Here is a 27,323-nt window from a genome sequence, read left to right on the forward strand (position 1 = left end):
TTGGACATCAACAAAAAATTAGATAATTGTTGTATCCAATCTCTATCAATAATCTAATGTGTATGGGCAGTTAAAAAAAACTACTAGATGGCCACAAAAGAAGATTAGAATCATATGTAGAGCCACTTTACCAATATCGACAAGGAAATGGTGCAGAAGTATTGTGGTTCTGTACATCGTACTCCAATATGTCAGTAACTTATGGAATTGTTCTCACGGTTTAAATTGATCGGGAATGGCTTGCGTTTTGGATTTTTCTGACCAACAAACAAGTTTCACCCTCAGTTTCTAGTGTATTTGTACACAGATATTATACAGAAATCCTCTCCTGGGCTGTGGATCCCTTATGTGCACTGGATCCCCTGTTTATTTGTAGGACAGGTCTGTACTTGTTTGACTTGGTAAACACTAGGTAGAATTTGGTAAGTCACTCAGTCCTTTCAGTTCGCTCAATGAGCAGCATGAAAAGTGTTTGTAATCAGGGTCATTCCCAAGGTAACAGGGACTCAGCAGCCATGTGAGACACAGCGGCTCCTCTTACAGGAATGAGGAGGAAAACAGGCGGTGGAGAACCAGAGAGACAGAGAGAAAGGAACACGCTCAAGACAAGGCTGCAAGATACTACAAGAATCCAATGGAAAAGAGTTCATCTGAAGAAGGACGAATGTTGGAAGACTTTAAGATCCAGAGACAAACTTGAAGAACATCTATATCCTTGAGTCAGTCTCTCTAAGAAGACCTTTCTAGAGGTAAAGATAAAGGATCTACATGAGCTGTAGGAACTAGTACCAGAAAGAAAGAACGGAGAAAGCCACACTCGTTGGTTGCAGCTTTAACAAGAGACGGAAAAGCTTAAGATTAGGAGTCTGCAGAATTATTTTCTGTATGAAAAGATCTGAGAAAAAAGAAGAAAAGTTTATCAGACAAGATTAGAGACAAGAAAACAAGGGCGAAGAAAAAAGGGGGAGACATCCATGTGTAGGACAAAGAGTTTGTCTGTAGCTCTGGAAACAAGGCCTACAACTGCATGAAGGAAGGGGGTGAGTGCCTTTGTACTGTGGATGAAGTGATTTCCTTCTGTATTCTCAGCCCAGGCGCACTGGTACCAAGAAAGGCTTATTCTTTTTAATATCAGACCTCAAAACGTTCTCACTCGTAAAGTTTTGTTTAACAAACTTTTTCTCACTTTTCTTTTCCGACTGCGCTTCAGAGAGATTTGGATTGTTTTTGCTGCCATTGTCAGCAACCGTACAGGGTTTTGTGGCTAATAAATTTGAGCGCCCACTCAGTATATTTATGAGTTTCTGCACTTTATGCTATTTGTAGCATTATGAGCTTAGTTGTTCTCAATGTAGGGTTATGCAAGCATCAGGTTCAGAACAGGGAGGGCTGCCTGAAAGCTCACCAGAAAATGTCATTTATAGCCACTATGTCCATTTTGCAACTTTCACAGTTGCAGGGTTTGCATAAATGATCATATATGATAACATAAAAAATATACAACAGGATAAGAAGCCACTTTTGGAAAGTGAAAAGATTAACTGAGATAACTCTGGATTAGGTAGACAAGCTATAGCTGTCTGCATTGGTTATTATAACCCTTTAGCTGTGAAGGTGAAGATACCAGTGAGAAATAAGTTGCAAAGAGTTATAACTGAATAGCTATATCAATCACACAATTTATCTCCTTATATTTCCAGATAGTTTGGATTATACATGGTTGTTGTAAAAATAAAAGTCCATCAGAAATAAAAAAATATATATACAAACGATGTTGTTGTCTTCTGCTGAGGATCTGCCACCAACGTAGTCTTGTATTTTTTTTTATAAATAATAATCATAATAATATCTATTCAGCAGCAGGGTTGTACTATAGTAGGTACAAAGTTTGCAGTCGCACCTGGACCTGAGAGCCTAGGTGGGCCCAATAAACCCCTTTGGCTCAAATTGGATTTCTAATATTATTACATACGTGTGATAGTTGGGGGCCCTATTGGAGATTTAGCACTTGAGTTTCAAGTTACGCCATTGTTCAGCAGATGGTCTGATATGTATGTTATAATTACACAAATTAAAATGTCAAAGTATGTTCAATATACGTTGGTTGAGTAGCTATGAACTGTTCAACAATGATCCAAAAGTTGGATGCGGATTGTTCAGCACGTGGCTCATTTTGCCAGAAAACTGTCTCTGTTAACATCCCTATTCATAAGCACACTAAAGGTACCTTCACACTAAGCGACGCTGCAGCGATACAGACCACGATGCCAATCGCTGCAGCGTCGCTGTTTAGTCGTTGTGTGGTTGCTGGAGAGCTGTCACACAGACGGCTCTCCAGCGACCAACGATGCCGAGGTCCCCTGGTAATAACCCGATGTTTACCCTGGTTACCAGTGAAGACATCGCTGGATCGGTGTCACACACACCGATTCAGCGATGTCAGCGGGAGATCCAGCGACGAAATAAAGTTCTGGACTTTCAGCAACGACCAGCGATCTCACAGCGGGATCCTGATCGCTGCTGCATGTCAAACACAACGATATCGCTATCCAGGACGCTGCAACGTCACGGATCGCTAGCGATATCGTTGTAAAGTCGCTTAGTGTGAAGGTACCTTTAGCTCCACTGAGCTGATGTGCTGATTATAAAGATGGCTTTAAGTTGGCCTAAAAATCAGCAGACCTGACAAAAAAGAGTGTTTTTTCTTGTTGGTTGAGTGATTTCCGGCCTGTTTAGATGTACTGATAGTTGGAACCAGCTTTCCTATGAGCGTTCATTCCATTAATATTGGTTCATCTATTTGGGTCATAAGCCGCTGTCAGACAACTCTGCATTGTTCTACATATTCTCAAAAGTTGTCAGATTCTGTTATAAAACTAGCCATTTATATGGATACACCTAAATAAAATGGGAATGGTTGGTGATATCAACTTCCTGTTTGTGGAACATTAGTGTATGGGAGGGGGGAAAAATTTCAAAATGGGTGGTGACTATTGCAGCCATTTTGAAGTTGGCCATTTTGGATCCAACTTTATTTTTTCCAATGGGAAGAGGGTCATGTGACACATCAAGCTTATTGAGAATTTCACAAGAAAAACAATGGTGTGCTTGGTTTTAACGAAACTTTATTCTTTCATTAGTTTTTTACAAGTTTATGACCACTTATAAAATGTATACAAAGTGCTGCCCATTGTGTTGGATTGTCAATGCAACTCTCTCCTCCCACTCTTGACACACTGATAGCAACACTGCAGAAGAAATGCTAGCACAGGCTTCCAGTATCCGTTGTTTCAGATGTTGTACATCTCGAATCTTCACAGCATAGGCAATTGCCTTCAGATGACCCCAAAGATAAAAGTCTAAGGGGGTCAGGTCGGTAGACCTTGGTGGCCATTCAACTGGCCCACGATGACCAATCCACTTTCCAGGAAACTGTTCATGTAGGAGTGCTCGTACCTGACACCCATAATGTGGTGGTGCACCATCTTGCTGGAAAGACTCAGGGAGCATACCATCTTCAGTGCATAAAGAGGGCAACAAATCATCATGTAGCAATTTCAGATATCCAGTGGCACTGAGGTTTCCATTGATGAAGAATGGCCCACTTTGTATGGGGTGATGTGTTATGGTGTGGAATATGGGGTACAAAGATAGTGGGGCCATTCTTCTTCAATGAAAACCTCAAATGTGGTCTTCATTTGGTGACAATTATTTTTTGTTTGTCTCTTGTACTCCTGCATGGGATCATCTCTTATAATTGTCTAATAGTAATCTGCACGCATTGATGGATTCCATTTTCCTTGATATCCTTTCTCTATAGCCGCAATATCTTTGGTGAAATCTCTCACCGTGCTCATAACTTACTGCTCCGCAGTTTGTTGGGAAAAGGTCTAGATGCGAAGAAATTAATCATTAAGGACATGCAACACCTGAGATCCTTATATGTTTTGAAGACATTTTCAACAACTTCTCGTAGTTATCTGCTCTTGAGTTTCCCAAAAAATTAGATACCTTAATGTGAATGCTTTCTATGTAGCCTTTACCTTTTCCTGCAACAAATGGAGAAACTTTTCATCTTGGTGAAGATTACAAATCTGAGGTCAAATAAAGGCTCCTTCTATCTTTGCTTCACTCAACGTTGGAAATGTATTAATGAGATACTTGAATGCTTTTACATTTTTATCCATTGCCTTTACAACGTTAATTAGGCCCAACTTGATATGAAGCGTTGGTAACAAAATCTTATGAGGGCTAACAAGTGCTGGATGCAGGACATTTTTACTCCCTGGATAAAGTGAATGTTGGAGAGGCCAGTCTCTTTCATTGTAGTGATATTCTCTTGCATGACTGTCCTACTCACATAAAGCGGCAGTACTTTGTGTATCCACCTTGAAGACCAAGTAAGAGGACAATCAACCACATTTAAGTCACCACAGAGGGACTACAAATGTTGGTCATTGTTCAGGCCCCTCAACAACTGTTTCATGTTGTCAGAGGTTTCTTTCGTGTGGACTGCATAACTACTGGAATTGAAGGTAGCACATTACCATTATGCAGCAAGATTACTTTTAGATTTATTTTGCACAAATTCATGAAGAGCCTCCATTCTTCTGGATTATGACTTATCTTCTGAGCTTCCATCAAACTGTTGATATTGTTGCATACCACGCAGATCGCCTTTCATGATGAAGTATTGGACAAAGATATCCAAACATTGTCCATTAGGTGATTCCACTGATGAAACCTAAAACCAAAGAGCTTGGCCTTACTCTTGGGCAGATCTAAATCTCTAACAAGATTGTTCAGTTCACTTTCTGTTATAATTTGTGGTGCAGTTCAGGCTGCTGGCTAAAAAGTCTGGGTCATGAGAGGAAGATGCTTCATGACACCAAGCGCCCTGTTCTTCCTCACTTGACTTGACTTAAAATGTTTTTGGTGCTTCTGAATGTGGTACTGGATGTACTGTAGATGGAATGTTTGAATACTGTAAAGTCCACTTCTTCCTTGGGGGGCACCATGCCGAAACAGCAATTGGTAGTGTGGTTATTTGCCTCTCTCCAGATTGTTGTGACTGCAAAAGGCCTATTGCCTCATCCCATGCAACCACTGGGTAAGATGTGAAGCACAGCAATTTCAGCATATGTGAGGAGCCCAACTGTTGTCCTGATCTTCTATTCTGCAGCCAAAATACAGGTTGTTAACTTTCCTTATCACGGTAGTCAAATTTCGCCTTTGTGACACAAAAATGATGCCTATGTCATAGTGATGCATAGGTAGTAAAAACTATCCACACTGTTAATGTAAAGGTACCTTCACATGAAGCGACGCTGCAGCGATAGCGACAATGATGCCGATCGCTGCAGCGTCGCTGTTTGGTCGCTGGAGAGCTGTCACACAGACTGCTCTCCAGCGACCAACGATGCCGAGGTCCCCGGGTAACCAGGGTAAACATCGGGTTGCTAAGCGCAGGGCCGCGCTTAGTAACCCGATGTTTACCCTGGTTACCAGCGTAAAAGTAAAAATAACAAACAGTACATGCTCACCTACGCGTCCCCCGGCGTCCGCTTCCTGCTCTGACGGAAAAAAAGGCTACATTTGCACAAAAAATGCGGAATACACTTAAAATAATAGGAGGCATAGGTTAGCGTTTTTTTCACGTTTTTATCACGTTTTTATAGCGAAAAAACGCGAAACAAACGCGAAAAATACTTAACGTGTGCACATGGCCTTACTCTTTACAAAACAATTCCAGTTCAGTTAAGTTTGATGGTCGCCGAGCATGGACAGCCCTCTTCAAATGATCCCACAGATGTTCAATGATATGGGGACTGGGATGGCCATTCCAGAACAGAGTAATTGTTCCTCTGCATGAATGCCTGAGTAGATTTGGAGCGGTGTTTTGGATCATTGTCTTGCTGAAAGATCCATCCCCTGCGTAACTTCAACTTTGTCACTGATTTATGAACATTATTGTCAAGAATCTGCTGATACTGAGAGGAATCCATACGTCCCTCAACTTTAACAAGATTCCCAGTGCCGGCATTGGCCACACAGCCCCAAAGCATGATGGAACCTCCACCAAATTTTACTGTGGGTAGCAAGTGTTTTTCTTGGAATGCTGTGGTTTTTTTGCCGCCATGCATAACGCCTTTTTGTATGACCAAACAACTCAATCTTGGTTTCATCAGTCCACAGGACCTTCTTCCAAAAAGAAATTGGCTTCTCCAAATGTGCTTTTGCATAACTCAGCCGACTCTGTTTGTGGTGTGCTTGCAGAAACGGCTTCTTTTGTATCACTCTCCCACACAGCTTCTCCTTGTGTAAAGTGCGTTGTATAGTTGACCGATGCACAGTGACACCATCTGCAGCAAGTTGATGCTGCAGATCTCTGGAGGTGGTCTGAGGATTGTCCTTGACTGATCTCACCATTCTTCTTCTCTACCTTTCTGATGTTTTTCTTGGCCTGCCACTTCTGGCCTTAACAAGAACTGTACCTGTGTTCTTCCATTTCCTTACTATGTTCCTCACAGTGGAAATTGACAGGTTAAATCTCTGAGACAGCTTTTTGTATCCTTCCCCTGAACAACTATGTTGAATAATCTTTGTTTTCAGATCATTTGACAGTTGTTTTGATGCCACTCTTCAGAGGAGATTCAAACAGGAGAACAACTTGCAAGTGGCCACTTTAAGTAGCTTTTCTCATGATTGCATACACCTGGCTATGAAGTTCATAGCTCAATGAGGTAACAAAACAAAAAAAAGTGCTTTAGTAAGTCAGTAAAAAGTAGGTAGGAGTATTTAAAACAATAAAATGATAAGGGTGCCCATACTTAAGCACCTGTCAAATTTTGTTTGAATGCAGATTTCACATTTTCTGTTAGTACAATAAACCTCATTTCAGGGCAGAAACATTACTGTGTCCAACAGTTATTAGATATATGAAACTGAAATAGCTGTTGCAAAAAAACCTATTTTTTATAAAACATTAAGCTTAAGATTAATAGGGGTGCCCAAACTTTTTCATATAACTGTATATGGCACGTTAGACGGACTACGTTACACTGTGGCATAACGCGGTGTAATGTAGTCCGTTAACGCCGCCATTAAGTCTTATGTCGGACACATCGCTAGTGCACGCCCACAATGGGCGTGCGCAAACGATGTGCCGTCATTGAGTGACGGATCCTGGGACGTGGGCTGCAGCATTTCTGGGTCCGTCACAGCCCAGATAGAGCATCTGCTACAGTAGCTCTATCTGCGCTAGCGATGTGACATATCGGCACTTGCGTTAACAGCAGCTCGTTAACGCATGTGTTGAACGGGCTGCTGTTAACGCAATGTGAACCCAGCCTTACTATGTCCAAATGTGACTGAAAACTTCTGGAAATGAACAGATGCTACTGTAATACATTATTAAAGGGTTATTCCCCAAAAAAGTATATGGAATGAATTACTGATTGCTGGTAGGGTTGAGCGAAACGGGTCGATCATTTTCAAAAGTCGCCGACTTTTGGCTAAGTCGGCGTCTCATGAAACCCGATCCGACCCCTGTGCTTGTCGGCCATGCGGTACGCGACTTTCGCGCCAAAGTCGCGTTTCAATGACGCGAAAAGCGCCATTTCTCAGCCAATGAAGGTGAACGCAGAGTGTGGGCAGCGTGATGACATAGATCCTAGTCCCCACCATCTTAGAGAAGGGCATTGCAGTGATTGGCTTGCTGTCTGCGGCGTCACAGGGGCTATAAAGGGGCGTTCCCGCCGACCGCCATCTTACTGCTGCTGATCTGAGCTTAGGGAGAGGTTGCTGCCGCTTCGTCAGAAGCAGGGAGAGCGTTAGGCAGGGTCCACTAACCACCAAACCGCTTGTGCTGTAGAGATTTCCACTGTCCAACACCACCTTCGGTGTGCAGGGACTGTGGAAGCTATTTTTTTTTTTTTTTCCCCTCAGCGCTGTAGCTCATTGGGCTGCCCTAGAAGGCTCCGTGATAGCTGTATTGCTGTGTGTACACCACTGTGGAAACCAACTGCTTTTTTCAAAGCACATATCCTCTTGTTCCTTCCTTTCTGCACAGCTATCTTTTTTGTTTGTCCACACTTTTTATTTAATTTGTGCATCAGTCCACTCCTATTGCTTGCCTGCCATACCTGGCTTAGATTACTGCAGGGAGATAGTAATTGTAGGACAGTCCCTGTTTTTTTTTTGTTTTTTTTGTGGGAGATTAAGATTGGCATTTCTGCTACAGTGCCATCCCTGTGTGTGCCATCTCTCACTGAGTGGGCCATAGAAAGCCTATTTATTTTTTCCGTGATTTGTGTTCTAAATTCTACCTCAACACAAAAACACTACATCAATCAGTGGGAGAAAAATATTGGCCTCAGTCAGGGCTTGTGTGCCACTGCTGTGTGTGCTATCTCTCATTCAGTGGGCTATAGAAAGCCTATTTATTTATTTTTTTTTTAATATTATTTGGTTTCTAAAGTCTCCCTGAAAAAAAAAAAAAAACCTAAAAAAACAGTGGGAGAGTAATATTGCCCTTTCAGCTTGTGTGCCAGTCTTGACTCCTGGGTGTGCCACCTCTCTCTAATTGTGGGCCATAGAAAGCCTATTTATTTTTTCCGTGATTTGTGTTCTAAATTCTACCTCAACACAAAAACACTACATCAATCAGTGGGAGAAAAATATTGGCCTCAGTCAGGGCTTGTGTGCCACTGCTGTGTGTGCTATCTCTCATTCAGTGGGCTATAGAAAGCCTATTTATTTTTATTTTTTTTTTAATATTATTTGGTTTCTAAAGTCTCCCTGAAAAAAAAAAAAAAACCTAAAAAAACAGTGGGAGAGTAATATTGCCCTTTCAGCTTGTGTGCCAGTCTTGACTCCTGGGTGTGCCACCTCTCTCTCTCATTCAGTGGGCCATAGAAAGGCTATTTTTTTTTTTGGTTTTTTTAATATTATTTGGTTTCTAAAGTCTCCCTGAAAAAAAAAAAAAACATAAAAAAACAGTGGGAGAGTAATATTGCCCTTTCAGCTTGTGTGCCAGTCTTGACTCCTGGGTGTGCCACCTCTCTCTCTCATTCAGTGGGCCATAGAAAGGCTATTTTTTTTTTTGGTTTTTTTAATATTATTTGGTTTCTAAAGTCTCCCTGAAAAAAAAAAAAAAACATAAAAAAACAGTGGGAGAGTAATATTGCCCTTTCAGCTTGTGTGCCAGTCTTGACTCCTGGGTGTGCCACCTCTCTCCCTCTCATTCAGTGGGCCATAGAAAGCCTATTTATTTTTTTTTTTAAATATTATTGGGTTTCTAAAGTCTCCCTTAAAAAAAAAAAAATACATAAAAAAACAGTGGGAGAGTAATATTGCCCTTTCAGCTTGTGTGCCAGTCTTGACTCCTGGGTGTGCCACCTCTCTCTCATTCAGTGGGCCATAGAAAGCATTTTTTTTTTTTCCTTGATTTGTGTTCTAAAATCTACCTCAACACAAAAACACTACATCAATCAGTGGGAGAAAAATATTGGCCTCAGTCAGGGCTTGTGTGCCACTGCTGTGTGTGCTATCTCTCATTCAGTGGGCTATAGAAAGACTATTTATTTATTTATTTATTTTCTTATTATTTGGTTTCTAAAGTCTCCCTGAAAAAAAAAAAAAAAAACATAAAAAAACAGTGGGAGAGTAATATTGCCCTTTCAGCTTGTGTGCCAGTCTTGACTCCTGGGTGTGCCACCTCTCTCTCTCATTCAGTGGGCCATAGAAAGGCTATTTTTTTTTTTGTTTTTTTTAATATTATTTGGTTTCTAAAGTCTCCCTGAAATAAAAAAAAAACTTAAAAAAACAGTGGGAGAGTAATATTGCCCTTTCAGCTTGTGCGCCAGTCTTGACTCCTGGGTGTGCCACCTCTCTCTCTCTAATTGTGGGCCATAGAAAGCCTTTTTTTTTTTTTTTTTTTAATATTATTTGGTTTCTAAAGTCTCCCTGAGAAAAAAAAATAAATAAATTAGGTGGGAGATTAATATTGACATTAGTGCTTGAGTGACAGTCCTGCGTGTGTGTCATCTCTGTGATTTTGTGCCACAGAAAACAGAGTGTGTACCATTGTGCCTGATTTTCCTTGTGGTCTCACCAACCTGTTAAGGGATATTGAAATCATACTGAAGTTATAGCTCACCGTGTAAGTTGTTTGACAGCAACAAATAAAGTTACTTTGGTTAAGATTTTAAAACAATGAGGAAGTCTGGTGCAAGAGGTCGTCGTGGGCGTTCATTGTCAGCTGGTAATGATGGTAGTGGTAGTGGAGCATCAGGTGGTCGTGGGGATAAAAATATTCCACCTAAGTCTGGAGCTGTGGAGCCAGTTTCGTCGTCAGGCTACACAAGGCCTCGAACGCTCTCTTTTCTGGGAGTAGGAAAACCGCTTTTAAAGGCGGAGCAGCAACAGCAAGTTTTGGCTTACATTGCAGACTCAGCCTCTAGCTCTTTTGCCTCCTCTTCCGAAACTGGTAAATGTAAAAGCAGCGCGTCGCTTGTGGATGTTCACGGTCAGGGACAAGTCGCTTCCTTGTCCTCCTCAGCAAAAACTACAACAAGAGAGAAGGATGCAGCAGGCGACACAACGGGTTACTCCATGGAGCTCTTTACACATACCGTCCCTGGCTTACAAAGTGAAACACTTAACAGGCCATGCCCATTACAAGTATATTCTGACATGGAGTGCACTGATGCACAGCCACAGCCAGAGTACTATGCTGCTCCTTTGACTCAGACCACCACATTGCCCTCTCAGGGTACAGATCCACAATCAGACCCTGATGAGACTATGTTGCCCCGCCACGAACGCTATACCACCGACCGACACAGTGACACAGACGAAGTTGCACACGAGCTCGAAGAGGAGGTAATAGATGACCCAGTTATTGACCCCGATTGGCAGCCATTGGGGGAACAGGGTGCAGGCGGCAGTAGTTCAGAAGCGGAGGTGGAGGAGGGGCCGCAGCAGGCATCAACATCGCAACAGGTTCCATCTGCCGGGCCCGTATCTGGCCCAAAACGCGTGTCAAAGCCAAAACCTGTTGGAGCACAGCGTTGCCATCCGGTTAAAGCTCAGTCTGCAATCCCTGAAAAGGGATCCGAGTCTAGGAAGAGTGCAGTCTGGCATTTTTTTAAACAACATCCAACTGATCAGCGCAAAGTCATCTGTCAAAAATGTTCAACTAGCTTAAGCAGAGGTCAGAATCTGAAAAGTCTAAATACTAGTTGCATGCATAGACACTTAACCACCATGCATTTTCAAGCCTGGACTAACTACCAAACGTCCCTCAAGGTTGTAGCACCCTCGGCCAATGAAGCTAGTCAGCAACGCAACATCCCTTCCGTCACTGTAAGGCCACCATTTTCCGCACCACCGGCAGTATCTGTGCAGGTTTCTTTGCCAGCCAAAAGCAGTCAGGGTCAGGGAATCACCAGTTTTGTAGGAGGAAATATTGCATCTAGGGCACCAGCGGAAACAATACCGTCTCCAACCGTCTCTCAGTCTGCCATGTACACCGGCACACCCGAAAGTTCCACGATCTCCAGCTCTCCAGTCCAGCTCACCCTACATGAGACTCTGGTTAGAAAAAGGAAGTACTTATCCTCGCATCCGCGTACACAGTGTTTTAACGTCCACATAGCTAGACTAATCTCGTTAGAGATGATGCCCTACCGGTTAGTTGAAAGCGAAGCTTTCAAAGCCCTGATGGAGTACGCTGAACCACGATACGAGCTACCCAGTCGACACTTTTTTTCCAGAAAAGCCATCCCAGCCCTGCACCAGCATGTTAAACAGCGCATCGTCCATGCACTCAGGCAATCTGTGAGTACAAAGGTGCACCTGACTACAGATGCATGGACCAGTAGGCATGGCCAGGGACGTTATGTGTCCATCACGGCACACTGGGTGAATGTGGTGGATGCAGGGTCCACAGGCGACATCAATTTAGGGACAGTTGTGCCTAGCCCACGGTCTAGGAAACAGTTGGCTGTAGGCGTTCGCACCCCCTCCTCCTCCTCCTCGTCCTCCTGCAGAAGCTACAGCTCTTCCACAGAACGCAGTCTGCCAACCACTCCATCGGCAGATGACACTGTTGCACACCAGTTGTCCCATTATGGGCCAGCTACTGCCAAGCGTCAGCAGGCTGTATTGGCTATGAAGTGCTTGGGCGACAACAGACACACCGCGGAAGTTCTGTCCGAGTTTTTGCAACAAGAAACGCAGTCGTGGCTGGGCACAGTAGATCTTGAGGCAGGCAAGGTAGTGAGTGATAACGGAAGGAATTTCATGGCTGCCATCTCCCTTTCCCAACTGAAACACATTCCTTGCCTGGCTCACACCTTAAACCTGGTGGTGCAGTGCTTATTGAAAACTTATCCTGGGTTCTCCGACCTGCTCCTCAAAGTGCGTGCACTTTGCTCACATATCCGACGTTCGCCTGTACACGCCAGCCGTATGCAGACCTATCAGCGGTCTTTGAACCTTCCCCAGCATCGCCTAATCATAGACGTTGCAACAAGGTGGAACTCAACACTGCACATGCTTCAGAGACTGTGCGAACAGAGGCGTGCTGTTATTTATTTGTGGGAGGATACACGGGCAGGCAGTAGGATGGCAGACATGGAGTTGTCAGGTGTGCAGTGGTCTAAGATACAAGACATGTGTCAAGTCCTTCAGTGTTTTGAGGAATGCACACGGCTGGTTAGTGCAGACAACGCCGTAATAAGCATGAGCATCCCCCTAATGCGTCTGCTGATGCAAAGTTTGACGCACATAAAGGAGCAGGCGTCTGCACCAGAGGAAGAGGAAAGCCTTGATGACAGTCAGCCATTGTCTGGTCAGGGCAGTGTACAGGATGAGGTAGCGGGCGAAGAGGAGGTGGAGGACGAGGAGGATGATGGGGATGAGTATATTTTTAATGCCGAACCTTTCCCGGGGGCACAGGAAATTGGTTGCGTGTCACGGCCGGGTTCTGGTTTTTTGAGGGACACAAGTGACGTAGATTTGCCTGCAACTGCCCCTCAACCACTCACAACCGGAGATTTGACAACTGGAACTTTGGCCCACATGGCGGATTATGCCTTACGTATCCTAAAAAGGGACACACGCATTACGAAAATGATGAACGATGACGATTACTGGTTGGCCTGCCTCCTTGATCCACGCTATAAAGGCAAATTGCTAAATATTATGCCACATGAGAACTTGGAACTAATATTAGCAACCAAACAATCAACTCTTGTTGACCGTTTGCTTCAGGCATTCCCAGCACACAGCGCACGTGATCGTTCTCACACGAGCTCCAGGGGGCAGCAGACTAGGAGTGTTAGGGGTGCACACATCAGAAGTGGCGTTGGACAGAGGGGTTTTCTGACCAGGTTGTGGAGTGATTTTGCTATGACCGCAGACAGGACAGGTACTGCTGCATCAATTGAAAGTGACAGGAGACAACATTTGTCCAGTATGGTTACTAACTATTTTTCATCCCTTATCGATGTTCTCCCTCAACCGTCATTCCCATTTGATTACTGGGCCTCCAAATTAGACACCTGGCCAGAATTGGCAGAATATGCATTGCAGGAGCTTGCTTGCCCGGCAGCAAGTGTCCTATCAGAAAGAGTATTCAGTGCTGCAGGTTCAATATTAACCGAAAAAAGGACTCATCTGGCTACCCAAAATGTTGACGATCTAACATTCATTAAAATGAACCACAACTGGATTTCGAAATCTTTTGCCCCACCTTGCCCGGCCGACACCTAGCTTTCCTATGAAAAGCTCTTGCCTGTGAATTACTTTTCTAATGTCTAATTTGCTGCAGCTGATTGTACAGCATACGACATGTTTACACCTCCCTAAATGGCCAAACTCCCCACACGGGGCCGTGGTATCGCGACTTGGCGCAAGCACCCGTGAGACTGCTGTTTGTCTGAAGAGGTGGGTGTGCTCGCTTTTGGTTGACGGCATTGCTACTGGGTCCCTCATAGTACAATGTAGTGTCTCTGGCGGTGGTGGTGCGCACCCAACGTCAGACACACCGTTGTAACATGAGGGGCCCTGGGGCGGTCCCGCCGGCCTCAAGAGAGTTCCCCCCTACCCCAGCTCAAAATGTGCTCTACCACGTGCAAAATTATGTCGCACAGCTCCACCAATCTTTAGTCTATTCGCTGACATCATTCAATGTCTGGCACTGACAATACAAATTTGTAGACATCTATGATGCAACTTAAAGTAGTCTGTGTCTGTGTCCTATATTGGCACCATTAAATAGTTACTGCCAAATTACTATGTCAGAAACTCAGCAGATGAGCCCACCCCTGTACCTAAGTATGCCACCTTTTTTTTTGTTTTGGTTGTTTTGCGAGACATTAACATCTATTTATATTTTGGGAGTACTGGGACAGACACTCCTTGCACTACTCCTCCACTCACCACCAAGCTGCCCGTGTATCCATGTAACCGCTGTAAAACTGCCATGAGCCTATTGTTTGTTATTTTAGGCCTTTGAAGCCTGTCTGCGGTCCCTCCTTCCACTAGTCCTCCACTGACCAGACCACTGCTGCCCGTGTACCCCTGGAACCAATTATAAAGTGCCTATAGCCAGCCCATTTTTTTATGTTAGGCCTTTGAAGCCTGTCTGCGGTCCCTCCTTCCACTAGTCCTCCACTGGCCAGACCACTGCTGCCCGTGTACCCCTGGAACCAATTATAAAGTGCCTACAGCCAGCCCATTTTTTTATGTTAGGCCTTTGAAGCCTGTCTGCGGTCCCTCCTTCCACTAGTCCTCCACTGGCCAGACCACTGCTGCCCGTGTACCCCTGGAACCAATTATAAAGTGCCTACAGCCAGCCCATTTTTTTATGTTAGGCCTTTGAAGCCTGTCTGCGGTCCCTCCTTCCACTAGTCCTCCACTGACCAGACCACTGCTGCCCGTGTACCCCTGGAACCAATTATAAAGTGCCTACAGCCAGCCCATTTTTTTATGTTAGGCCTTTGAAGCCTGTCTGCGGTCCCTCCTTCCACTAGTCCTCCACTGGCCAGACCACTGCTGCCCGTGTACCCCTGGAACCAATTATAAAGTGCCTACAGCCAGCCCATTTTTTTATGTTAGGCCTTTGAAGCCTGTCTGCGGTCCCTCCTTCCACTAGTCCTCCACTGGCCAGACCACTGCTGCCCGTGTACCCCTGGAACCAATTATAAAGTGCCTACAGCCAGCCCATTTTTTTATGTTAGGCCTTTGAAGCCTGTCTGCGGTCCCTCCTTCCACTAGTCCTCCACTGGCCAGACCACTGCTGCCCGTGTACCCCTGGAACCAATTATAAAGTGCCTACAGCCAGCCCATTTTCTTATGTTAGGCCTTTGAAGCCTGTCTGCGGTCCCTCCTTCCACTAGTCCTCCACTGGCCAGACCACTGCTGCCCGTGTACCCCTGGAACCAATTATAAAGTGCCTACAGCCAGCCCATTTTTTTATGTTAGGCCTTTGAAGCCTGTCTGCGGTCCCTCCTTCCACTAGTCCTCCACTGGCCAGACCACTGCTGCCCGTGTACCCCTGGAACCAATTATAAAGTGCCTACAGCCAGCCCATTTTTTTATGTTAGGCCTTTGAAGCCTGTCTGCGGTCCCTCCTTCCACTAGTCCTCCACTGGCCAGACCACTGCTGCCCGTGTACCCCTGGAACCAATTATAAAGTGCCTACAGCCAGCCCATTTTCTTATGTTAGGCCTTTGAAGCCTGTCTGCGGTCCCTCCTTCCACTAGTCCTCCACTGGCCAGACCACTGCTGCCCGTGTACCCCTGGAACCAATTATAAAGTGCCTACAGCCAGCCCATTTTTTTATGTTAGGCCTTTGAAGCCTGTCTGCGGTCCCTCCTTCCACTAGTCCTCCACTGACCAGACCACTGCTGCCCGTGTACCCCTGGAACCAATTATAAAGTGCCTACAGCCAGCCCATTTTTTTATGTTAGGCCTTTGAAGCCTGTCTGCGGTCCCTCCTTCCACTAGTCCTCCACTGGCCAGACCACTGCTGCCCGTGTACCCCTGGAACCAATTATAAAGTGCCTACAGCCAGCCCATTTTTTTATGTTAGGCCTTTGAAGCCTGTCTGCGGTCCCTCCTTCCACTAGTCCTCCACTGGCCAGACCACTGCTGCCCGTGTACCCCTGGAACCAATTATAAAGTGCCTACAGCCAGCCCATTTTTTTATGTTAGGCCTTTGAAGCCTGTCTGCGGTCCCTCCTTCCACTAGTCCTCCACTGACCAGACCACTGCTGCCCGTGTACCCCTGGAACCAATTATAAAGTGCCTACAGCCAGCCCATTTTTTTATGTTAGGCCTTTGAAGCCTGTCTGCGGTCCCTCCTTCCACTAGTCCTCCACTGGCCAGACCACTGCTGCCCGTGTACCCCTGGAACCAATTATAAAGTGCCTACAGCCAGCCCATTTTTTTATGTTAGGCCTTTGAAGCCTGTCTGCGGTCCCTCCTTCCACTAGTCCTCCACTGGCCAGACCACTGCTGCCCGTGTACCCCTGGAACCAATTATAAAGTGCCTACAGCCAGCCCATTTTTTTATGTTAGGCCTTTGAAGCCTGTCTGCGGTCCCTCCTTCCACTAGTCCTCCACTGGCCAGACCACTGCTGCCCGTGTACCCCTGGAACCAATTATAAAGTGCCTACAGCCAGCCCATTTTTTTATGTTAGGCCTTTGAAGCCTGTCTGCGGTCCCTCCTTCCACTAGTCCTCCACTGGCCAGACCACTGCTGCCCGTGTACCCCTGGAACCAATTATAAAGTGCCTACAGCCAGCCCATTTTCTTATGTTAGGCCTTTGAAGCCTGTCTGCGGTCCCTCCTTCCACTAGTCCTCCACTGGCCAGACCACTGCTGCCCGTGTACCCCTGGAACCAATTATAAAGTGCCTACAGCCAGCCCATTTTTTTATGTTAGGCCTTTGAAGCCTGTCTGCGGTCCCTCCTTCCACTAGTCCTCCACTGACCAGACCACTGCTGCCCGTGTACCCCTGGAACCAATTATAAAGTGCCTACAGCCAGCCCATTTTTTTATGTTAGGCCTTTGAAGCCTGTCTGCGGTCCCTCCTTCCACTAGTCCTCCACTGGCCAGACCACTGCTGCCCGTGTACCCCTGGAACCAATTATAAAGTGCCTACAGCCAGCCCATTTTTTTATGTTAGGCCTTTGAAGCCTGTCTGCGGTCCCTCCTTCCACTAGTCCTCCACTGGCCAGACCACTGCTGCCCGTGTACCCCTGGAACCAATTATAAAGTGCCTACAGCCAGCCCATTTTTTTATGTTAGGCCTTTGAAGCCTGTCTGCGGTCCCTCCTTCCACTAGTCCTCCACTGACCAGACCACTGCTGCCCGTGTACCCCTGGAACCAATTATAAAGTGCCTACAGCCAGCCCATTTTCTTATGTTAGGCCTTTGAAGCCTGTCTGCGGTCCCTACTTTAAATACTCCTCCACTCACCACCAAGCTGCCTGCCCGTGTATCCATGTAACCGCTGTAAAACTGCCATGAGCCTATTGTTTGTTATGTTAGGCCTTTGATAGCCTGTCTGCGGTCCCTACTTTAAATACTCCTCCACTCACCACCAAGCTGCCTGCCCGTCTATCCATGTAACCGCTGTAAAACTGCCATGAGCCTATTGTTTGTTATGTTAGGCCTTTGATAGCCTGTCTGCGGTCCTTACTTTAATTACTCCTCCACTCACCACCTAGCTGCCTGTGTATTCATGTAACCGATGTAAAACTGCCATGACTGCCTACTGTTTGTTATTTTAGGCCTTTGATAGCCTGTCTGCGGCCCCTACTTGCAATACTCCTCCACTGACCACAATGCTGCCTGGAGTGCCTGCCTGTGTATCCATGTAACCGATGTAAAACTGCCATGAGTGCCTACTGTTTGGTATTTTAGGCCTTTGATAGCCTGTCTGCAGCCCCTACTTGCAATACTCCTCCACTGACCACACCAATGCTGCCCGTGTACCCCTGGAACCTATGTAAAAGTTCATAGGCCTAGTTATATATTTTATTTACTATTAATAAGGCCATGATGGACTACGCTGTACCACGCTACAAGCTAACCAGTCGACACTTCTTTTGCGAGAAAAGCCATCCCAACCCTCCACCAGCATGTAGAAGACCGCATTGTCCATGCACTCTGGCAATCTGTGAGTACAAAGGTGCACCTGACAACAGACGCATGGACCTGTAGGCATGGCCACGGAAGATTACGTGTCCATTACGGCGCAATGGGTTAATGTGGTGGATGCATGGTCCACAGGGGACAGCCTACTAAGTCTGTCTGCAGTCCCTAATTCAAATTGTCCTCCACTGTCTAAATTGGAGCTTCCACCTTCTGGCTTTCGGCCTATAGTATCAGAAATTAAACTGCATTTGGCCTTCAACTTTGGTTAGGGCCTACTAACGGCTTCTGCCCCTCCCTGGTGTTGCCCTCAACTAAATAAAGCTGAGCTTCAACCTTCCGGCTCTCATTAAGTGGTTTTTAAAAAAAAAAATGGTGGTTAGGGCCTACTAACGGCTTCTGCCCCTCCCTGGTGTTGCCCTCAACTAAATAAAGCTGAGCTTCAACCTTCTGCTCCAAATTACCATTTTAAAAAATGCAATAGGCTTTTCCGGCCTACTAAAGGTGTCTGTCTGTGTGCCCCTGCCTGGTGTTGTCCTCAACTAAATAAAGCTGAGCTTCAACCTTCTGCTCCAAATTACCATTTTAAAAAATGCAACAGGCTTTTCCGGCCTACTAAAGGTGTCTGTCTGTGTGCCCCTGCCTGGTGTTGTCCTCAACTAAATAAAGCTGAGCTTCAACCTTCTGCTCCAAATTACCATTTTAAAAAATGCAATAGGCTTTTCCGGCCTACTAAAGGTGTCTGTCTGTGTTCCCCTGCCTGGTGTTGTCCTCAACTAAATAAAGCTGAGCTTCAACCTTCTGCTCCAAATTACCATTTTAAAAAATGCAATAGGCTTTTCCGGCCTACTAAAGGTGTCTGCCCCTCCCTGGTGTTGTCCTCAACTGAACAAAGCTGAGCTTCCACATTCTGGCTTTCGCCCTATACTATCAGATATTAAACTGCATTTGGCCTACTAGTGTGGTTAGGCCCTTGAAACAGTGTCTGCTGCTCTTGGGTTTGCTACTCCACTGAACAAAGCAATGCCGCCTGTTTAGTCCTGTTACCAATTTTGAACTGCATTTAGCCTACTTTATTCTTTGGCCCTATATCTGTTTCCTCCTCATCCTGCCCATTGCCCAGCCACTGCTAAATGAGTCTGCTGGTACATTGACCTAGACCACTACATTCCCCTTGTACTCTACACAGCCAGAATCTGACCCTGCTGAAAGTAAGGTTCCCCTTCCCGCATGTTATACCACCTTACACAGGGACAAAGAGGAAGGTGCAGATGAAAGTGCAGGTTCCTTCATCAGGTGGGGGGGCATACTCGTTGGCGACGTCACTGGCACAGGGCCCCTCAGAGTACGCAAAAGTGTCGCTGCTGGTGGGAGGCGCCCCCGCCATGCAAACACACCGCCGTACTTTGAGGGGCCCTGTGCCAGTGCCAATGCGAACGAGTGGGCCCCCCCCTGCTTGCTCAGGATCACAGCACTTGCAACATTTAAATACTTACCTTTCCCTGCAACACCGCCGTGACGTAGTCCGCATTTCCTGGGCCCACGAAAAACTTGAGCCAGCCCTACTCCCCCCACAACTTTCCCCCAATTCCCTATGCCCAACTATTATTATACAGTTAATTAAGATTGGCAAGCTTCAGAAACAAGAATGGATGTTTTTGGCATTAAAATGGGCACTGTAGGTGTTTTCCTGGCCTCCACTCACTGCCGACTATGCTTCCCCATTGACTTGCATTGGGTTTCGTGTTTCGGTCGATCCCCGACTTTTAGCGATAATCGGCCGACTGCACTCGACTCGACTCTGGACAAAATCGGGTTTCCCAAAACCCTACTCGATCTTAAAAAAATGAAAGTCGCTCAACCCTAATTGCTGGTTTTCCAAAAGCTGGAATCCACGGCGATGCCAAAATTGGAGCTTTAGAACCCTGAGAATCTGGTTTTGCAGCCTTGTCATAAATGCAGCGTATGGGCTCATGTGTGGTCTCCTCTCCATCCATTGTCTATAGGACAAGGCAACTGCTGCATTCAGCAGTCCCTTTGACAATAATGAGAGTGGAGATGGCACATATGCACCTCTGCTCCATTCATGATGGGGCTGCAGAGCCCTGATTTCACATCACTGGACTGGACACCCAGCAAGCAATTTATCTCCTTTCATAGAGGATAACTCGTTTTTTGGGAATAAAACATTATTCCTGAGAATGGAACACAAGTTTACGATAAGTGCCACCTCTTAACGATGTTTGAGCAAGTGGGTGCAGAAATCATTAGACTCTGTTGGCCACCATGTGCTGCTGATCCCTGGCATGCTTGGCTTAGTAAATTAAATTCACCCAACTGCCTGTGATTTGGTGTCTATTAGTGATGAACACCTCTGTACAAAATACATAACAGACTCCTGCTCCAGCCTAATAGATCTACGAGTACTTTTAATAGAAAAGTCATAATGCCGCAACAAACCTCATAACTAATGATGAGCGAACGTGTCGGGATAAGGTGTTATCCCCGAGCATGCTAGGGTGGTAATAGAGTGTTGTCGGCGTGCTCGAATACTATGTTCTAGTCCCCGAAGCTGCATGTCTTGTGGCTGTTCGACCGCTGCCACACATGCAGGGATAGGCTGTTTGTTAGGCAATCCATGCACGTGTTGTGTCTGTTGGACAGCCACAAGACATGCAGCTGCAGGGACTAGAACATAGTATTCGAGCATGCTGAAGACACTCGGTTAGCACATGAGCATGTTGGGATAACACCTTATCATAGCACGTTCCCTCAACACTACTCATAACACACATGTTCTGCTCATGACGTTGAGCATTTGTCAATTCTGTAATATCCTAAAATATCTCTCATGTTGTACTGCAAAACAAAGCAAAACATATGCTCCAGAGCCCACAAATAACAACCTAACAGGCAAGGTTAGTTTATAGCTGATTCTCACGAGATGGCCTCGGAAAACATCGTTGTTGCCTTGATTGATTTCCATTCCCCAACTAGCACTTTACGAAATAAAAGCATCTAAAAATATTCTAGTTTAGCATCTCTGGAAGTTATGATAAAAGCTTTAGGAGGTTGGGTGTTAGTCTCTAGACCAGTGACTGTGAGGACAGAGCTGTATGTAAGAGAGCAGAGTCACGATGTCACATCATGTAACATGGTAAGAAGATACAAATTCAGTTCTTAGTATTGGGGGCCCTTGTACCCAAACAGGAGAAATTACAGATCAGTACCTTATTTATGTAGTTCTACAAAAAGTTTCTACAACTATTTTTGAAACACTTAAAATACTTTTTTACGTAAAAAATTTGTTGCCACATTTATTTTCATTAAAGGGAACGTGTCAATAGATTCATGGTGGCTGAAGCTTGACCAGATCCTGACTGTGAGACTGCAGCTGGTCTCTGAAATGCTCAGAGAAAATATCTGAAAAGCCAGCTGGGACTAGAAGGAAAGGTTGGACTAGTCCGATGCAGCCAGCAACTCCGGCCACAGAAACTTAGGAGAAAGACATAACTGGCCTGCCAGGCTCCGATCCATGTTGTCCGTGGTTCAGGGCACCATGAATCTACTGACAGGCTCCCTTTCATGTCAATAAAGTGCCATCCAGGAGGATAACCATCAACTGAAAAAAAATAAGCAAAATTATAGATCACTACAAAGCGGCGCTCTACAGTATAATACACAAACAAATGACTACTGTGTGAATACAGGCGACCGGTACATGACCACACAGTGATGGACATATTAAGGGCAGAAACAGACTACCGTATAACTCATGCGAAAATCGCATCACACTGCACTGACTGGCCTGGCACCTCTCCTGACCTGGGCAAGACAGCGTGATGGATTATTATGCAGCCGTCAAGCTCTGGTCAGGAGAGCCCACAGCCAATACAAGGTTTACCATGTCATTCTCCCACGAGAAATACAGCAGTCTGTCTCTGCCCTAAAGCAGCAACTTTTGATCCCTTTGCAGTTTCACTGGATAGGTGTTATGCCCAAAGTAGACAGGTATGGACAGTGACTGGCTGCAGTGGTCACTTGGGCAGTCAGGGATGTCATCGTTGCAGCACAAGTACAAAAAGACCAGTGGGAAGCACCAAAGTGGTGGACCTGGAATGGCAGGGGATCATCACATGAGTAATTACCGGTAGTTATTTTATGGTAGTTATTCTTTTTGGTCCAATTTTGTTCAGACATCAGAAAACTCCTTTAACTGATCATAAGGGGATATTTATGGTAGGAAACCTCTCTTATACTATAAGGGTGTGTGCACAGTCTCTTATAGACGCTGGTGTTGTTTCTTTTTGGATCAGTATTGCTACTTCCAGCTTTTTTTTTACCTCTATATATAAACTAGTGAGCAGCTTCCAAATATTAGCGCCTGAAGAATGGTCAGGTCACTTCCTTTAGCCGCTTCACAGCTTTTGAGGCTTGAAACAGTGAAAAGAAGCTCAAATATAATCGATATCTGTATTTTGTATGTAACTCCCTCTCATGTACAGGATTCAATGGTGGTATATAAAAGAACAATAATAACTAGACGGATCCAGCTTTCTGGCCATGCCAAGGGTTAACCTTCCGCTATCATTTCTGTATTGGTCACACCAAGACTGTCTCATTGTTTACCGATCATCTTCACTTCGCAGCTTTCTGCTCGTTCTAACAGACTGTTGTCAGATACTTTTCCTCTTACTCTTCGTACATGTCCTTTTGTTCACTTTTTGGGGACTCGTACTCCCTTTTAGCCCACTAATGTATTCTGTATGGGTTTCACTTTTACTGTAAAGTTCAGTAAACGATTATTCTAATTTCCTAGAAATCACTGTTGTTTCCTCATTTCAGCGTCTGTAAAGCTTTATATGATACTTAGCACCTAAGGTACGTGTGTCCTATCAGTCAGCAGGATGCGGCATCATGTCATTTATATATTATTTTATCTTGAACTTGGTGACCAATGACATGCAGTGTTCACTTTATTAGGAGACTGATTTCATAATTCCTAGTAGAAGGATTTGAAGGCTATGTTCACACAGAGCTTTTGGAGGATGTTTTTTTGGGGGGCAGCTCCTTTTTTACTATGGGAGCAGAGGTTTTTTTTTAGACTGTTTTTGCTTAAAGGGAACGTGTCGCCCCGTTTTTTCAATATGAGATAAAAGTATGGTTCAATAGGGCCTGAGCTCTGCTTTACATTAGTACCTTTTATATCCCCGGATTCCCCACCTTTGCAGAGAAAATACCTTAGTAATCTCTCCGTTTTCGTCTGTCAATCACCCCGGTCCGGTCCGATGGGCGGGGCCTAATAGCTGTCTCTCCCCCCGATCCTCCTCGGCGTCAGACGTAACTAGATCTGTGAATAGCACAGATCGCGGTCACTTTTGCAGTTGCGCATTGCATTAGCCTCTAGCGCTTGCGCAGTATGCTTTGACCAACTGTGGGCAAAGCATGAAATCATTATTGCGCATGCGCCGGCTTTTGACCCTATGCTCTGTGCCCCGGAAGCATAGAAAGACTTCCGGGGCACAGAACGTATAGGAAAATGCCGGCGCATGCGCAATAATGAGTTGAATGCTTTGCCCACTGTTGGGCAAAACATACTGCGCACACGCGAGACGCCACTTGAATGCGCAGGCGCAGAAAACTACGCCAAAGCAGGAAAGAAGATTTGTAGAGCAAAGCCGGAGGTGGGGAGAATCGGCGATTAGGCCCCGCCCATCAGACCGGACTGGGGTGATTGACAGACGAAAACGGAGAGATTACTAAAGTACTTTCTCTGCAAAGGTGGGGAATCGGGGGATATGAAAGGTACTAATGTAAAGCAGAGCTCAGGCCCTATTGAACCATATTTTTATCTCATATCGAAAAAACGGGGTGACAGGTTCCCTTTAAGATGTTTTGAAATGTCTGTTGGGGGGGAAAATTTGCGTCAAAAGGCTGTTAAAAATGCACCAGGAAAAAAGTGTTACAAACTCTTGAAAAGTGCTTCAGGAGAGGACAAACTCCTGGGAATACTCCAAGTGAGGAGCATTTCCTAAAGCACTTGAAAACCTCATCACATTTGTCGCCTTTAAAAATATGTGTCCACAATGTCTTTCCAAACAGATTCTATCCGAAAAAGCACTAAAAAAAGTTTCAAGAATGAACATAATGCACAGTAATGTCCAAACCACGTGCTGTGCACACAGTCAGACTTTTGTCACTTCTTTTAGCCGCTTCAGGCTTCTAAAGCCACAAGACGGATAAAACAAGTAACACGTTCATTCTTTGGGTGGTTTTCTTTTGAAAGTTGATCACAATTTATAGTTAGAATTTTTTTTTTTTTAAAAAGACCCCGGTATTGGGCCATCCGCGAAAACTACTGAAGATGCTTAAAAAAATGACTTTTTCCGTGAAGCATCTTTACCTTGAAAAACTCGGTCTGGCGGCATCTTAAACATGTCATGTACACATACCCTATATTCCCAGAGATTTTTTTGAGATCCTCAAAAAAGTTTTTCACGAGTAAACTGCTTCAAGAAAAAAATATTTTTGGTAGTCTTTCTTTTATTGAAGCATTTCAGAAAGTGGTTTTAAAGATTGTTATAGAGGATTCTCTCCCAAAAACTCTTAACATTTTTTTGTGTGAATATAGCTTTAGGCCTCATTCAGAAAGCAGTGATATTTTTTTTATATGTAGCAAAATGGTCCTACTTTCATCAGTGTTTGATCTGTGTCAGTTTTTGACCTTCAGAGTTTTATCAGTGATTTTCTTGTATGAAAAAAATAGATGACAAATCATCTCCTCTCCATTACAATGTTGGTCACAGACAGTACACGGACTGTACACTGATGCCATCCATGCGCTGTCTGTGACTTTCACAAATCCATACATTTGGATGAAAAATGGATGATTCTCCATGATTTTTGGCATTCTCGGTCCACAAAATAACAGAGATTTGTGAGCAACCCACCAGACACTAAAGGGCTCTTGTTCCGTCCGTGAAAAACACAGAGCATGTACGTGACTCACTGTTGTCTGAATCAGGCCACTGGCTAGAGATGGAGGTACTTAGAGTGGATGGTCTCCAAAATCTTCATCAAATAATGCTTAAAGGGAACCTGTCACTCCCAAAATAGAAGGTGAGCTAAGCCATCCGGCATCAGGGGCTTATCTACAGCATTCTGTAATGCTGTAGATAAGCCCCTGATATATCCAGAAAGATGAGAAAAAGAGGTTCAATTATACTCACCTGGGTGGGCGGTCCGATCCAATGGGCGTCGCGGTCCGGTCCGAGGCCTCCCATCATCTTACAATGACGTCCTCCTCTTGTCTTCACAAAGCGGCTCCGTCGCAGGCGTACTGTGTCTGCCCTCTTGAGGGCAGCGTAAAGTACTGCAGTGCGCAGGCGCTGGGCCTCTCTGACCTTTCCTGGCGCAGCCGCAGCGTGAACACAAGAAGAGGACGTCATCGGAAGAAGATGGGAGGCGCTGGACCGGACCACGACGCCCATCAGACCAGACCGCAGCGAGACCACCCCTGGGTGAGTATAATATAACCTCTTTTCTCATCTTTCAGGTTACATTGGGGGCTTATCTAAAAGCATTACAGAATGCTGTAGATAAGTCCCTGATGCCGATGGGCTCAGCTCACCTTCAAATTTGAGGGTGACAGGGTTAGGGTTAAGGTTGGGGTTACGTTAGGGTTGGACTTAGGGTTATAGTTTGACTTAAGGTTGGGCTACGGTTAGGGTTGTTTCAAAAGTAAACAAAATCAACGGGCAGTGCTAGAAGGAAAACTCAAATCCCCGTCCAGCATCATTGGCAGCTGTTATGCAGCCAAAAAGCATGCTTACCTGCTGCACTGACAACGCTCCTCTGGTCCAACCGTGATGTCCCCCATTGATCTTGTGACATTGTTTACGTCACATAAGTGCTGCAACCTATCAAGGGCTGCTGATGGGCTGCAGCCTTCACAGATCTATCAGACAGAACAGATTCTAAGGTGACACAGTACTCAGAATAGAGGAGCGGTGGTAGTCCAGGAGGTAGGCATGTTGTTTTTTTTTTTGTTTTTTTTTTATTTTACTGGGTAAATTTGGGACATTGTAAAAAGATTGTGGCCAATTCCTTTAAATTGGTTCTTAAGGAAAAACCAGCAGGTTTATGAATTAGATATCATGCCTTTATAACACAGTGTTTATGTAAATTGATCACTAACATAATTATTTTGAAAAACTAGCTTATTGTCTAGCACCAGAGATGCAACAGTAAACCCCAAGTCTGCCATAACCAACCTGTAGTATTCTGGTTAGACAGATCTGTAAATATAAAGCTAATTATCCAGTGCACTTGATACAATGTATTTCCACTCATTATATTTTATTACTACATTTCTTTTTCTGCATGCGGCTCAGGGTTCCTGAGGTGTCCTTATGTAGTGCATGCCGCATTCATCACATTATGTCGCATCCTTCACCCTGTAACCTTGTTTTTTCAATCTTCCAATCCCTTTATCAACAGCATCAATACGTAAAATACTGTTTTAACATAAATAGAAGTAAAAAAAAACATCCAGAATTCTTCATAATGGAAACTAATGTAGAATAGAAGGCCTTTGGCTGGCTCATATACTGTGCTTCCTTATCTCGTGCCATCGTCATATGTGTGACCAGGGGCAGAGAATAAGACAAAGAGCAACCCTAGATCAAAGCTGATGTCATGAAAAGCACACTTCATCTTGTATAATATGTCGATATTCATGTTATATGTTAATCACTTTGGAAATGTTTATTTTCAATAGAAATTGACAATTCTAAAAAAAAAAATAATAATAATTCAGAAACTTAATATGGAAAAAGGCAAAATATTATGTTAACAAGTTTCTGTCTACAGATTTTGGAGCCTTTGCCACGAAATCCTGGAGGAAGTTGCTGGATACTTTGCTTTAAGACACAATATAAATTCTTCAATGCATTTACCTCAGTTTTCTATTGTGTCAAGCACAATATTTAGTTAGTCAGGTCACTATATAACCCTGCTGAAGATGAGGCAGATAAGACACAGCTCAAGGCCTCATTGACACACCGCTATAATACAACATAGACCATGAACAGCTGATAAGCAGCACATAAAGAAAGTAGATGGAGAATTCTAGCTTCGGCACTCTTTCTTCC

General features: G+C 44.8%; 1 protein-coding gene across 1 annotated transcript in view; it reads left to right on the top strand.

The window, feature by feature from the left end:
- The first annotated feature begins 566 nt into the window (after positions 1–566).
- USP2 (ubiquitin specific peptidase 2) overlaps positions 567–27,323 on the top strand; it is a 94,240-nt gene continuing 67,483 nt past the window's right edge. The window contains exon 1 of the mRNA XM_077250502.1: positions 567–1,040. The gene's annotated coding sequence lies outside the window, so the exon portion shown is untranslated. The remainder of the gene's footprint in view (positions 1,041–27,323) is intronic.

Source organism: Ranitomeya variabilis, chromosome 4 (genome assembly GCF_051348905.1).
Source record: "Ranitomeya variabilis isolate aRanVar5 chromosome 4, aRanVar5.hap1, whole genome shotgun sequence".
Lineage (NCBI taxonomy): Eukaryota > Metazoa > Chordata > Amphibia > Anura > Dendrobatidae > Ranitomeya > Ranitomeya variabilis.